Here is a 14042-nt window from a genome sequence, read left to right as displayed (position 1 = left end):
AAATGGATCTTCAAACCAGCAAACTACCTTGTTGAACGAAGCTAGCAGACTCTACACCCATGAACGTTTGCAACTAAAAAAAGTTTTTTGTTATAATATTGATTTATTAAGAGATATAATTGGCACTAAACCAGATAATAAAAGCATCTGGTCTTGTTGGTGTTGGATACTGACAAGCAGTGTTAGAAGTTAAATAGTTGCTCCACTGAAAGACTAAATACAGTAATAGCAGGGTATGCATGTCTAATGTCAACCTTCAAAATGTCATGTTTTAAGGCCGTTAATTGTACAAAGTGTATTGAAAGATTTATAATTATGCAAATACATCCCTCTAAAGACCTACAAACTCAAGCAGAGGAGATTACAAGAGGCCCCAAAGGCAATGGCAAAGTGAATCCAATGGATTATTTTTTGCTTGGCAGCTATACATGAACATGAAGGCATAACTGCAATTACAAAGAAGTACCTTCATGTGGGAGAACACAGGCACTTTAAGGTGGATGGGTCTTTGAAACACACTGCCTTGTCATGCAGTTTATTCCTTTGGGACCTTCAAGAAATGGTTGGATGAGATCAGATAAATATTTATCAATATATCAGATCAATAAGCTACTGTCAACCAAACGGTAACTAAAGCTGTTAAAATGGCCCTATCTCAGTTGTAATCTCTTTAAGCTCTTATACACAAGTGCCTCTTCCTGAGAGTTGTCAGATGAAACTATTTAACTATAAGGAGCATAAAACCTTTTAGGAAAAACTATGAAAAACTGAAAGATTATTATAGCCTTTATTCTGTGTGTTATTAATATTGAAAACTGGATTTTCTTTGGCTTTGCAACTCTCGAAGATGGAGCTGACACTGGTGACATTTACACTGGTTACACTTTTCAACTTGCATTATGAGAATAATATACCTCTGCAGTACTGTAGTTTTATTGGGTTTGTGAGTACAGTCAATATTTCTATATGACCTTAGCAGGTGGATCAATCTAAAGGGCAAGACTTCATATTAAATTGTAAGTACTATACCTTTTCTCATTATTTAAATTGTCCTGATGACCAGAGCAGTCATAGTCATCTTTTTCTTGCGCTTAGTGACCGTACCATCATATCTTTTGTGTGTCTTGATGATTGCCTTTTTGTCATGATAGTAACTTGTGGTGAAATTTACTGTATGATCAGTTATATCACAGATAAGTAGACTATTGATCATATGTTCTTTTCTAATGCTTTTTTCATGGTTGTAAAGAGTGGATGCTCCTTATAATTTAGTCCACTGCATTGGATGGTTATATGATCACTTCTTTTGCATTACGGAAGGGTGTTATAAGTTCAAATTCTAAAAAGGTGTCACTTTCATATTGGCACTGCTTCTCTGAGTTTCCAGCCCCTTCAGCATATAGAAACCTAAGCAGTCTCTCCTCAACTTCCTTGCCTTTATTTATGATAACCATATACAGTGTAAATTGCCTATTGTGTCTAAATCTGTTTATGATGACCAGACATATAGTAGGTGGGAATGATAATGCATCAGATACTAACACAATGAACTTTTTGTAACCAATTGGTTACAGATAATACACCTACTGTAAATGCAGTTCTGAAACTCAGAAATTGGTACAGAGCTGAAATGAATTACCAATCTCATTTGATCTTTGAATGGAGATTGTGCTTAAAAATTCATCTGGAGCAAAAACCAGACAACAGTGTTCCTTCAAGCGACTGCTTTAAGGTACTTTAATATGAACAACAGCCCATCATGTCTGATAATGATATTTGAGAACAGTAACCACTTCAAGCTTAAAGCTCAGTTTAATCAAACACCACTTCCACGCTGTGCAGAACCAGAGATATGTTTTGACATTACATTACAGTAATGCAAACTGTCACTTTACCAGTTCTGTGATCCTCAGATTTTCATCTTTAAAAACACTGGTCAGAACCACGGTGCTTCTTCATGTGTTCTTTTGATTTGTCAACACCAACAACACTTTAACTAGCATTCTCTTTTTCAAACACGAGCTTGCTGAGATGACAATTTGTTTACATTTCATTTCTTTCTTTATTCTGCTTTTACAAAAAAAAAAAACTATGACACTCAGTCAAGGTCTCAGCTCTGAGATATTGAAAACGGAGATTATTATTGCTGGGTTGCAAAGAAAATAATATTTTTTTTACATGCAGGGTTCACACAATTTAAAAAACTGAAAGAACCCAGCTTTGACATGTTGCATTATTTGAAGGAAAGCTAGGCAAACATGTCAAAACATTATGTGGGGACAACATACAAATTTAACACAGATAATAAATCAGGTTTGGATTTGAACCCAGAGGCCCAGAACTCTAAGGCAGCAATGCTAACCATTGAGCCACTGTACCACCTAGAGAAGTTTCACTTTTAATATTGTAAGAAATTGATTTTAATGTTCAATCTGACTACACTGATTATTGTTGAAACATGAAACATGATGTGTGGTTTATCACTATGATCATATTGTTCTACTTTTTAACAAACATTGCACTAACTGTTTAACCTTCATTTTCACATCGTGCCCAGGTAGGGATAAGCTTCAACAACCTGTAAGCTTTGTATTCAATTCTTGAAGGAGAACAACATTCAGGAGAAGAGTTGAGGTTGAACTATTTGGCTTCAGCAACCCAATTTAGAAGATAGTTCACTGGGTTTAAGCTATACACTGCGTGTCACGGGTAAAGATATTGCAGTCTCCAGAGGACCATAATCTACTTCTGCTCGGGTGCCATGAATATCTTTAATTTGTTTAATACAGTTTCATTTTTTATGGATTATATAACTGGGATTGTTTGCAATATTTTTTAAGAAAAAATGTGAAATTTTATATAAAATTCATATCCAACAACATAAATTTATCTGCTTTTAAACATGTGCTTTTTATTTTGAGAAAAAAACACTTTCCACATGACTGCTATATAAGACTAGGGCATAAGTGTCTAACTGTGACTTGTACCATCTGGCATTTTTTCATGATTGCTGACTACCTAGATCCGAAAATCTAATTCAATGTTGTCTGTTTGGCAAATGCTGCATTTTAAATAAGGTCTTTGAACACATTACAAGCAAAATAACTGCCTAAGGAAATGGAAGGTAAAATGTTGAATATTTACAACTGAAGTAAAAAAAAAATGAAATGAAAAAACAAGCAAAACAAATGGAATAGAAACTAAAAGACAGTGAAGGATGTAAGTTAAACCACCATACTGGAAACATGTTCTGGATGTTCCTCTATCTTGTCAGTGTGGGGAATTCCTTTATGACAAGAATGATTCCAGAGCCGCAATAACTTTTTTGGAAGTTAACCAAAATTGTAAACAGTATTATAAATTAGGTATAACTTGTACATTGTACAATTTTGGCATTACATTCATCCATGCATTTTCTAACCTCTTCTTTTGATTCAGGGTCACGGGAGAGCCAGAGACTATCCCAGCAAGCAACAGGAGCATGGCAGGGTACACCCTGGATGGAACGCCAGAACGTCACAGGACACACAGACACTCACACACACCAGGGTCAACATTCTTAAAAGCCAATTAACCTACCAGTATGTCTTTGGACTGTGGGAGGAAACCAGATCCCACATGAGCAGGTGAAGAACCTACAAACACTGTGCAGATAGCACCCCAGGAACTGAATCCAGGGCCCCAGTGCTAGCAGGCAGTAACATTTACTACTGTACCACAGTGCTGCCCAACATTACATCCTTACATTTAAATATTGGGATTTTAGCAATGTATCCCAACAGTCTGTTAACCTTTCTTATTGCTTCCCCACATTGTCTATAGATCTAAGATATATCTAAGATATAACTTCAAAGATTCTCATTTTGTGTCTTTAGTTTTTCTTTTATGCTTTTCCTACCTGCATGTAATCTCCATGTAATCTGCTGCAATTGTTCACATTAAGTCTCATTTACCAGATGTGTTCCACACTGATACATCTACAGTATTAAGCAGATCCCAATGAGTGTAGAGTAACTGATCTGACTTTCTGGTGCTTGAAAACAATGCTTTGTAGCTGTATCAGTTTTAATTCTGAAACCCAAGCACTGACCCAAAAATGCTATAAAAGCCTTCTTTTCCAATGGAGAAAGTAATTCTAACACACTTTAAATGTCACAATATTGTAACATTTAATACGAAACACAGAGTTTCCCTGGGTTAAAAAAATCAATACATGTTTTTAATAGAGCCATCTTTACCTTTTTACCTGATATAAAGAAAGTTTTGTATGCATGTGCAGCTGTGCAGTTTTGTATTGAACTTCAGGAGTTTTCTTGGCCTTAACATTCTGCGGTTGCTAGGAAACCACAGAGTCTAGTGTTTCAGTATATTACTCTCTATTATGTTTCGGTCTATGGAAGCTTCTGAATTTATTCTGCGCTGACTTATGAATCAAACAATAGAAAAAAAATAACTTCTGGCCTGTAATGGCCCTCACATATAAACATGTTTTTAGTCATTGTCATGACTTGTCCACTTAGCTGATAATACAAATGGCATTTTGTTTTGTTAACTTATACTTACTGTATATATCCTGTATATATAATTAGTTCAGGTGGAGAGCTGCGTCAGCATGCATAGGCTGCAAAGGAACAAGTAATAGGTTTATTCCAAGCTGAAAAGAGAAGGAAGAAAACAACTTTTTTGGCTGTGAAGCCTTCTTCAGATATATATATATAAGTATACTTACTCAATTTGAATGAATAAATCCTATCTCTAAAAGACAATCCCTTCTCCTTTGAATTGTGCTCCTAAATAATTGTAATAGTGTCCCATGATCAAACTATAAAAATTCCTGTATATTACCCTGTTATCATAGAATGTAATAAAATCTGCTTCAAAGTGCAACCTGTTCTAATCTTTTATAAAACAGTCAGCACATCTCTGGAGAATTAGCAAGTTCCAGTGTCCTTATATTTCCTACTTGCATAAAAAAAAACAGGAGAAATAATAATAATAATAAAAAAACCAACAGCAAACACTTCTTTGTTCACAGCTTGTTAAAATCTTTCTTCAGAGTTAAATCAGAATTGCTGCTACTTTTATTTCCCCTGTGAGTCTGCCACCTCGCTTTTTTTCTGGTTTTAATTATTAGCTGTGAAGCAGACATTTTTGTGACATTTCTTTGTTTCCTAATAAACACTGCTGAATGGCTTTTAACAGTTGTGTGTCAGTTTATAGGTTCATCAATAAACTGGGCTCCATTTGTGCGAGGTGTGTAATTTACAAGGATCATTAGGTGCTGGTCAATAACAGTTTAACCTAATTGTCTTTCAATGCTCTCTAATTTACTTTGAATGTATATTTTATGTCTGTCCAATGGGGAAAATTAAAAAAAGCTCATAAATACATTTGCAAGAGTATACTCATGTTGCATTTGAGCTATTTTTCATTATTTTCTCCATGAAATAAAGGAACATTCATCATTATATTAGGAGTGACGGTTTCTGTATTTATCCAGCAGAGAGTTATAAACAAAGACTGGTGGAAGAATGATACTAAGCTATAAAACCACAACAAATAGGTTTACGCACATCTAAAGAGATTTTATGTTCTCAAGTTCACAAGCCTCCCGAATCTTCTAGGCCTCTAAATTCTAACGTAGCAGTAATAGCACCAAGGCTCCAGCAGGTGGCCCCATTCCTTCAATAATGTGCAAAACAAATCTGAAACTGCGGTATCTACCGCAAAAACAAAATGGCCAAGAAAACTGCAGGGTTCAATGACACAGTAGGATGCATTTACGAAGTTTTAGGAAATTTGTAGATTATTTATGCAAGTATGTTAATTATTTTTGCAGAGAAACAAAGCAGCATGGGTCAATATAAATGTGTTAAGTGATGCAACAGGTTACTGTGACTCACTAATATTCAGTTTGAAATTGTAACTAAGAATTCACTTAACAAAAATGTTTAATTCATCTCAGTCTTATGCTGTAAAAATTATTTGACTATGACCGTCAAACACCAGCACAGAACAGTTTCATATACATTAGTACACGCTGTGCATACACAGAGAAGTATAGAAAATGTGAGGGGTTTTGCCTTTTACTAGTCCTGAGCGATTTTCCCTCCAGCAGATTCACATTTGCCTTTACTGCCAACTATGGAAATTGAATTTATGTGTAAAATTTCATAGGTGCTTATTTGGTACTTTTCTTAAAGCACTTTCTTTGTCTTACAGCTCTATGCATCATTAGGACATAATCATGATGTTGAAGCAGACTAATCTGAAATAGTCTGTAAAGCATGTCAATCAAACATGCAAACTTGATTACCCTTCCCTCACTTGTTTATACTGTACCTTTCTTCAGATTTACCTCCTTAGGCCTCCTGCAAACTCTTCAAATGACAACTGAATGTCTGTGAACACTTTTGCATATACTGTATACAGTGTATCAACAATACTTGAAGAACACTTCCATATTTATATATCATGAGTAAAAGAAAAGGCCCCATGCTCAGGCGGTTGCTCACCAATAATCATTGGTTATATATTTTTGCATTCTGTAGTTCATTAGGATAAAGTCACTCAAGTTGAACAAAAGAGCCACTATTTTGATACAAAGAGTTAGTTTTAAATTCTTTACCTGTGAGCAATTATTGTATTGCTATTTCTAAAACATATTACTCATATTTCTCATTAAAAATGAAAACTGTCCGTTTCATTACCGTTTAATGTGGGAGTATTTTGGCTTCTATAATGGGCAGGAAGATTTTTTTCTGTGATTTAGTGAGTTGTGCAATTCTATTTTAATTCTCAAAAACATCTGCTTTTAACTTTAAACTACATGTTGTTCTACTTAAGCATAATTGTGAACAATTGTGTTATTTCCATAAGATGGTGTTCCGGAAAACTTGACTGACAGACGCATTTTCATATAGAGGCTGAAGTGACGCAGTTACTAGCTTGTTAAAGCTACAAGTTGGTATCTTTCAATCAGCAGTAATTGTCATAAAGCTTTAGATCGGTCAAATTAGGGAAATTAATAGTTCTAGTACATAATTAGGAGCTTGAGTGGAGTGAATTCAGCAGCCCTTATGACTCATTGTATGTTGGACTGGCAACTGCATACTGAACAGAGCACACAGAAACCTAGTAATTCTTTTTTGCTGTTCAGTATCATCTCATCTATCTTGCATTTGTTTAGGCCTATTTCATCTGGTATATTGATCTACAGAAGGAATATTCACCCTTTTCAGATTGATTAATTTTGTCATGATAAACATTTATTGAATTAATTTGTAATAGCTTTTACGTTCAGTATATACAATACGCTTGTAATTATTGTATGATATCATATAATGTTTCATAAGAGCACAAAATTGAACTGAATGGTTGTAATAAAAATTTCATAGAAAAAATGTGTGCTCTGTTTTCTTTATAATGCAGATCAAGTAAAAGCTAATAAATGCCTACTTTATTATCCCAACAGCAAAGTGTACCAAATACGAACCAGACTTAGAAGGAATCTAGAAGTACTATTTGACTATGTGTTAATGTGTATAGATCTCAAAGATGAGTGGCTCAGCCACTGGGTTCATAGCACCCTTGAGCACAATGAATTGAGTCTGGGGTAAATGTAAATGATTACCAAACGTGCTTGTTTGTGAACCCCCTATACAGTACCTTCTGCTTATTCTCCCTCCTGAGATCACTACAGAACTTGCACCAGCTATTGCTTAACCTCTCCTTTTTAAATTATCATTCAGTTGAAAACAATAGAAAAAAAACGCATCAATTACTTCTTTTAAGTTGACAGATGGTTAATCGTAGTATTGAGAGCTGAGATAATAATATCCTTACACTTATGGTATATATAGCACTTACACTTACACTTATGTGTATACCTTACACTTATGGTATATATAGCACTTTTCTGGACATTCCACTCAAAGCACTTTACAGGTAACGGGGACTCCCCTCCACCACCAGCAATGTGTAGCTCCTGCCTGGATGATGCAACACAGCTAAAGTGCACCAGTATGTGCATCACATATCAGCTATCAATGAGATAGAGTGATGGAGCCAGTTTATAGATGGGGATTATTAGGAGGCACACACACACACAGGGGGGGGATTTGGCCAGGATGCCAGGGTAACACACCTCCGCTTTTCGAAAAACACCCTGGAATTTTTAAAGACCACAGAGAGTCAGGACCTCAGTTCTATGTCTCATCCAAAGGATAGTCCCTTTTTTACTGTACAGTGTTCCTGTCACTATACTGGGGCATTAGGACCCAGGCACACCGCATGGTGAGTGCCCCCTAGTGGCCTCACTAACACCTCTTCCAGCAGCAACCTTAGCTTTCCCAGGAGGTCTCCCATCCAGGCTGACCAGGCTCTCACCTGCTGATCTTCAGTGGGCTGCCATTTGTGACTTTCAGGGTAATATTCTACTGGCTAGAAGACAGATGTAGAAGACAGGCTTCCAACAGGTTTGAAAACCCATGTGAATGTCCATAGAATTTATTAAACTTGACAACAATTAGTTTTTTCAACTGTATTTCTTTAGCAATATATCTTATTTCTTTCATGAGGGACACTGCCAAACTATTGCTGCAAATGGATGCATGTCCCTTATGATTACTGTATGTCACTTGACTGATTTTGATGTTTCAATGGGAATCACAATAAAAAGAGGAATAAAGCCATAGCAGACCAGAAAGAAAGACATGTGGAGTATAATTTAATTTGCTTTATCATACAGACACCTAGTTCTGCTCCGAGACTTGTCCAAATGAATTGCATTTTCACACTTCCTTTAACAAGGGATTAAAGGGCACTCCGTTATCACCTGTAATATGTCTGGGTATTGGGTATATATTCATTAGTTTTTTTCGTATTTATAATCATACAGTATATAGAAAGAAAAAGAAAAAAAACTGCCTCCAGGCAGAGGCAAAAAAACTTTTACTAAATGTCAATTAAAACATTTTTACACATCTACAAAGAACTGAAATTTGGTATTTTGTATTTTGTGCTAGTATTGCAGTAAAGGTACCACTTTTAAAGCACAGTACAGTATGTTTATTAGCGAAGAACAACTCGTAGTAGAGTTAGTTACAAATGCATGAAAATGCCTTATACTGTAGGTGACATTTCTGTAGTAGGCTTTAGTTTTCTGTGGAACAAGTAAAAGTTTATTCCATGATGGAAAGAGAAGAAAAGAAACACTACGTTTCGGCTTTGGAGCCCTCTTCGGGCGAGACACCCAAAGAAGGCTCCACAGCCGAAACGTAGTGTTTTTCTTCTTTCTTCTCTTTCCATCATGGAATAAACCTTTACTTGTTCCTTTGCAGCCTACACATGCTGACGCAGCTACCTACTTGAATTACTTTAGATTTATATAACTGACAAAGTCATATGTACCCACTTAACTTTTGTACAAGTTCTGCCTATAATTTAAGAACTTTTATCTTATAAATAACAAACTAATGCCTTTCAAGCCACTTTTAAAATAAACCGATTCTTATTTTGCTTTAAATTTGTTGCAGTGAATACTCATTACGTAAAACATTTTATGCAGTGGGGTGAATTAATTTGACATTTCAAAGTAAATTTAAAGTAGAGAAAAAGTACAATGTGTCTTCTCTCACATTATAGTTTTAAAAGCAAAGGAATAACAGATTTTTTTTTTACTTTGGCAGCTCTACATGAAATCGGCAAACTTAGCTCGATGCTCATTATTCATTAAGTAACAATCCACCGAATGGCCTGTCCCATTACCTTCTTTACAACTTAAAAGTCCTTTTAGACTTGAAATTTAATTACAAAACACAAAATTCCTTTGGAGATATGTTTTGACAGAGAGGCTGTCTTTAATATGATATTGACTTAAAATGGAATGGAAAACTTTAAAATGGTTCAGTTAATGAAGACTGAATTAATGTGGTCAGTTTCAAAGACAGAACATCTGATATGTTTCATACTTTTTTTATCATCTAGATGGGTCACTGTTATGTACTGATTGCTGGTTCTCCTACATGAATGAGAACAGATTTTGTTTTTTAAAAAATGGAACCAGACCGAGGTCCTACTGCATTGCACTCCTTGTTTGGCCTGCTTGTATTGGTTCCGTGTGATGTTGAAGACTGATGAGTATGCTTGAAATGAATCTGTATACAGTAAATGGCACAATCTGATTTTATAGGCCTGGATTGTGGTACGTTCAGCATGAAGCTGTACGATACTCCCAGTTCTTTTTAGTTTAGAACAGTAATTCAGCCTTGCACTTCCTGATTTTTATTGTAACTCAATATTTGTGTCTTTGTTTTATTTATTATTGTTATTTCTTTGCTGATCTTTTAAAGTGTAAAGTGTTTGAGGTGACATGGAGATTTGACATTGAAAGGCATGTTGAATTAAGTCATATTATTGTATGATGAACATATTTAGTTCTGGTCTATTATGTTGTTGATGAACATATTTGGTCTCAGAGTTGTGTTTTAAAGCTTCAGTGCAAATTTCACCTTGACCAAGAAGCAGAACAAATGAAAAGAAAACTCTTTCAGTTTGTAAAAGCTGACTGTAAACGTATCAAAGAGATTCACAGAATGATACTGTAGGTGAAGAACAAATACAAGCTCAATATGAGAGTTCACTAAGGGTCGGATTAAAAACCCAACCTGACACAGATTCCAAGACAGCACACTTCTATCTAGTTTGCAATGTCTGATTGGTAGCTAAATAGAAGTTTTGATTTCATCTGGAGCGATATCATATTTCTAGACCATTGAACTCTGCGCTGTACAAGACTGTAAGGTAAAGTGCACAAGACATGTTAAGGTAAAAATACAAGGTTACATTTTTTAACACCAAAACAAATTACTTTTTGAATGATTATTAACCAATATTACCTTTTGTACAGCTCTAATGTGTAAGCAAAATCTGTTTAATTATTGCTGTTTTCTAATTATTTATGCTTTCACCTCCTCAAGACTTGATAACTGCAAAACATTGCCAGCTGGATCATCCAAGAAATTACTTCAGAAACGTCCATGCTGTATGTCTAGGACTTTGGTGTTTGAGTGCTGATCAAGTCTAAAAAATCTGAAGATATTCATTCTGTGCTGAAAAACCTGCACTGGCTGCCAGTCTCTTACAGGACGGACTCCAAAATTCTCTTTATGACCTACCAGGCGCTGTAATGGTCTGTCTCCTGTGTACCTTCAAGACTTACTATCCCTACACATGCCAGGAACTCCTCAGAGGGGACTGAACCTTTTCAGCAGCAGCCCCTTGTCTTTGGAACACTCTTCCTAGCCATATTAAAAACACACCCTCTGAAGTTCCAAACTAATTAGTTCTTGATGGCCTTCAATTATTAACTTAATTGTTTCTTTTAATATCATATTTAACTACAAATTTTCATTTATTTTAATATTCTTTTTCAGCTTTCTGTGCTTTTCTTTTACGTATACAGTAATTAGAACTGTATGTAACATGCTTTGAGAATGAGCCTTTCTGAATTGAAAGGAGCTTCATGAGAATAAAATGTTTGAAATGTTACAAGACTATTGTTAACATTTTCTGTTATTACACTACAGAGGCACGCTCATGAATACCAAGCTGTTAACATTAAACATTAGGACCCTATACAAATGGTTATTTAATAAATATTTTACTGTACAATATATGTATACATCAAAATACAAAATAATTTCAAAATCCTTTAACATCTGCTATTTTACATTTAATTATACCTAAAGAACAGTGCACTTCAGATTTAATTGGTTTGTTTCTAATGAAGTATAATCTCCAGGATAGCAGATTCTTTATTTTAAGCATGCTTCTTATTTTTTTCACATAACCAGCTGTCACTATAACATCTATAAAAAAAAGTTATAACACTTATTAGCCCTACCTGGTGAGGTTTGTTTCCTTATATTCATGGTTTTCTTCATTATTTTTAGGTGTTGTGCATTTGAAATGATGCAGGAGGAGTGAATGCAGCCACATAGAAATAAAAGATTGATGGGATGTGAGCAGTGCTGGCATCTGGTAAAAACTACCCTGGGAATCCTATAGACACCTCACTGCCTCAGAATTTGCATGTAAATTCACAGTAAACTTGAAACAGAAAACTTGCGACAAGCTACAAATGAAATAGATAAGTGTGATTAATGTAAACCTTTTGGCTTGTAATTTCAGACACTGTGATGTGATGCGGTGATCTCAGGCTTGGTTAGACACTTCGTTAGAGTTGGTGAAAGAATGAAATCTCCAGAACTGATCACCCCCAAAGAAAATCCAATTTGGTCCCACACTTAAACATTCAGGTGAAAAACATCTTAGAAGATACGATCATCTATTAGCTTGAGCTGATGTTCAACAGAAGGGGATGGAAAATGGATGAGTATTAAATATACATGTATATAATTATACTTGATGTTGCTCTTTGTGGTTCAACTTGTGTGTCAGTAATAATAGTACAAGTACTGCATAAGGCAACATTTAATTATGAATATGACCAATTTTTTTAGGCTTAAACTAAGGCTTAAACTTTTTTTTAGGCTTCAACTAGTTAGTGCTCTGAAGCGAGGGCTTTTGTTTTGTGTGGTATGTAATTTTGAGTATTATCCTTGTATTTTTAATGAAAGATTTTGTACTTTACGGCTTTATTTGTGTGCAAGCTTTACCTAAACTCTTATCACTTATTGTTCATAGTTTATCATTGCTATGAGACATTGTCTCTAGATGTGTCCCATAGCTTAGAACATATTTCCGTAGGTATGACATTACTGTAGTTTAATCTTCCTACTAAATTGTCCTACCCTCACTTACACCCCTCTGTTTTTGCATTAAATTCAAGACGTAAAACTGAGGTTCTGACTCACATTGGCCTTTACCAAAAAGTGATATATAAACTGTAAGTGTAAGAAAATTATTATTAAAATTATACTGTAACTGCTACCATGTTTCTGTCATCTGTTATGTCATTTGTCATGTGAGGAAAACACACAAGTAAGCTTTTCATTTCACAGGTAAGCATACTCAGCTACATATGACAATAAACTTGAACTTGACAAACCTCCAATGAACTAGTATCCCATTGGTAGTTTACATTTGAGTGCTGGACAACCAATATTTTCAATATCAGGTACAGAAACAGTATATCTTTTGAACTGAAATATTCACGATAGACCACCTAAAAATTGTGTGTCTGTAAAAGAAACTCTGGATTAGAGTTACAACAGAGTGCAGCATTTGTACATGGTTGTTGCAAGTTCATTTTTATTCAAAGAGGAACTATTGGAACACATTTTAGAATTATTCACAGCTAATTTCCCTGCACCTGACAAGCACAGCTAACAAAGCATGAAAACCTACTGTGGTTCAAGCAGTTTGAAGAGGCTTCCATACATGCAATTAATGAGTTCAGATTTGACTTTTTGACAAACAAGAATCTGGGAAAACAATAGTCATTCTTGTTTCTGAAACACATGAACATTATTAAAGAAGTCTGAGTCTTATCTTGAAATCAACATGAGATATTCACTCAAGCTGGGGTTATTTACAGTTGGCAGTCACTATAAAAATTGCCCTTAATTACAATTGCATTGCAGCTGTATCTGAAACTTGTTACATCTTATTATGTGTAATGCAATCATCATTATTTTTGTCACACCAGTTATTCTAGAAATGTGTAATTTTATCCATTCATCCATTTTCTATCTGCTTTATCCAATACAGGGTCATGGTAGAGCCAGAGTCTATCCCAGCAAGCAATGGGTGCAAGGCATACACGTTTATTTTATTGTTATATTGTTATGAAATTCAAGTTAAAATAACAGCACAAATTCAATATTGGGGTACATGTGATCCACTTCATTTTTTTCTTCATTTGAGAAGTCTTTTCAGATGCTTTACACTTTTCCTTGAAAACAATCTCCTTAAACTATGTGAAACCCTCCCACCCAAAACAAAAAACACTTTTAGAGATTACTAACAATAAGACATGCAGTATGTAAGGAATTAAAAATTGTTTTGCAACATTTTGG

At 35.0% G+C, this 14042-nt stretch overlaps 1 long non-coding RNA gene across 1 annotated transcript in view; it reads right to left on the bottom strand.

Annotated features, from left to right (window-relative positions):
* The window catches only part of LOC107079542 (uncharacterized), a 175949-nt gene that overhangs the window by 28055 nt on the left and 133852 nt on the right, over nucleotides 1-14042 (bottom strand). The window lies entirely within an intron of this gene.

This window comes from Lepisosteus oculatus, chromosome 16 (assembly GCF_040954835.1).
Source record: "Lepisosteus oculatus isolate fLepOcu1 chromosome 16, fLepOcu1.hap2, whole genome shotgun sequence".
Classification (NCBI taxonomy): domain Eukaryota; kingdom Metazoa; phylum Chordata; class Actinopteri; order Semionotiformes; family Lepisosteidae; genus Lepisosteus; species Lepisosteus oculatus.
This window is presented reverse-complemented; position numbering and strand designations above follow the sequence as displayed.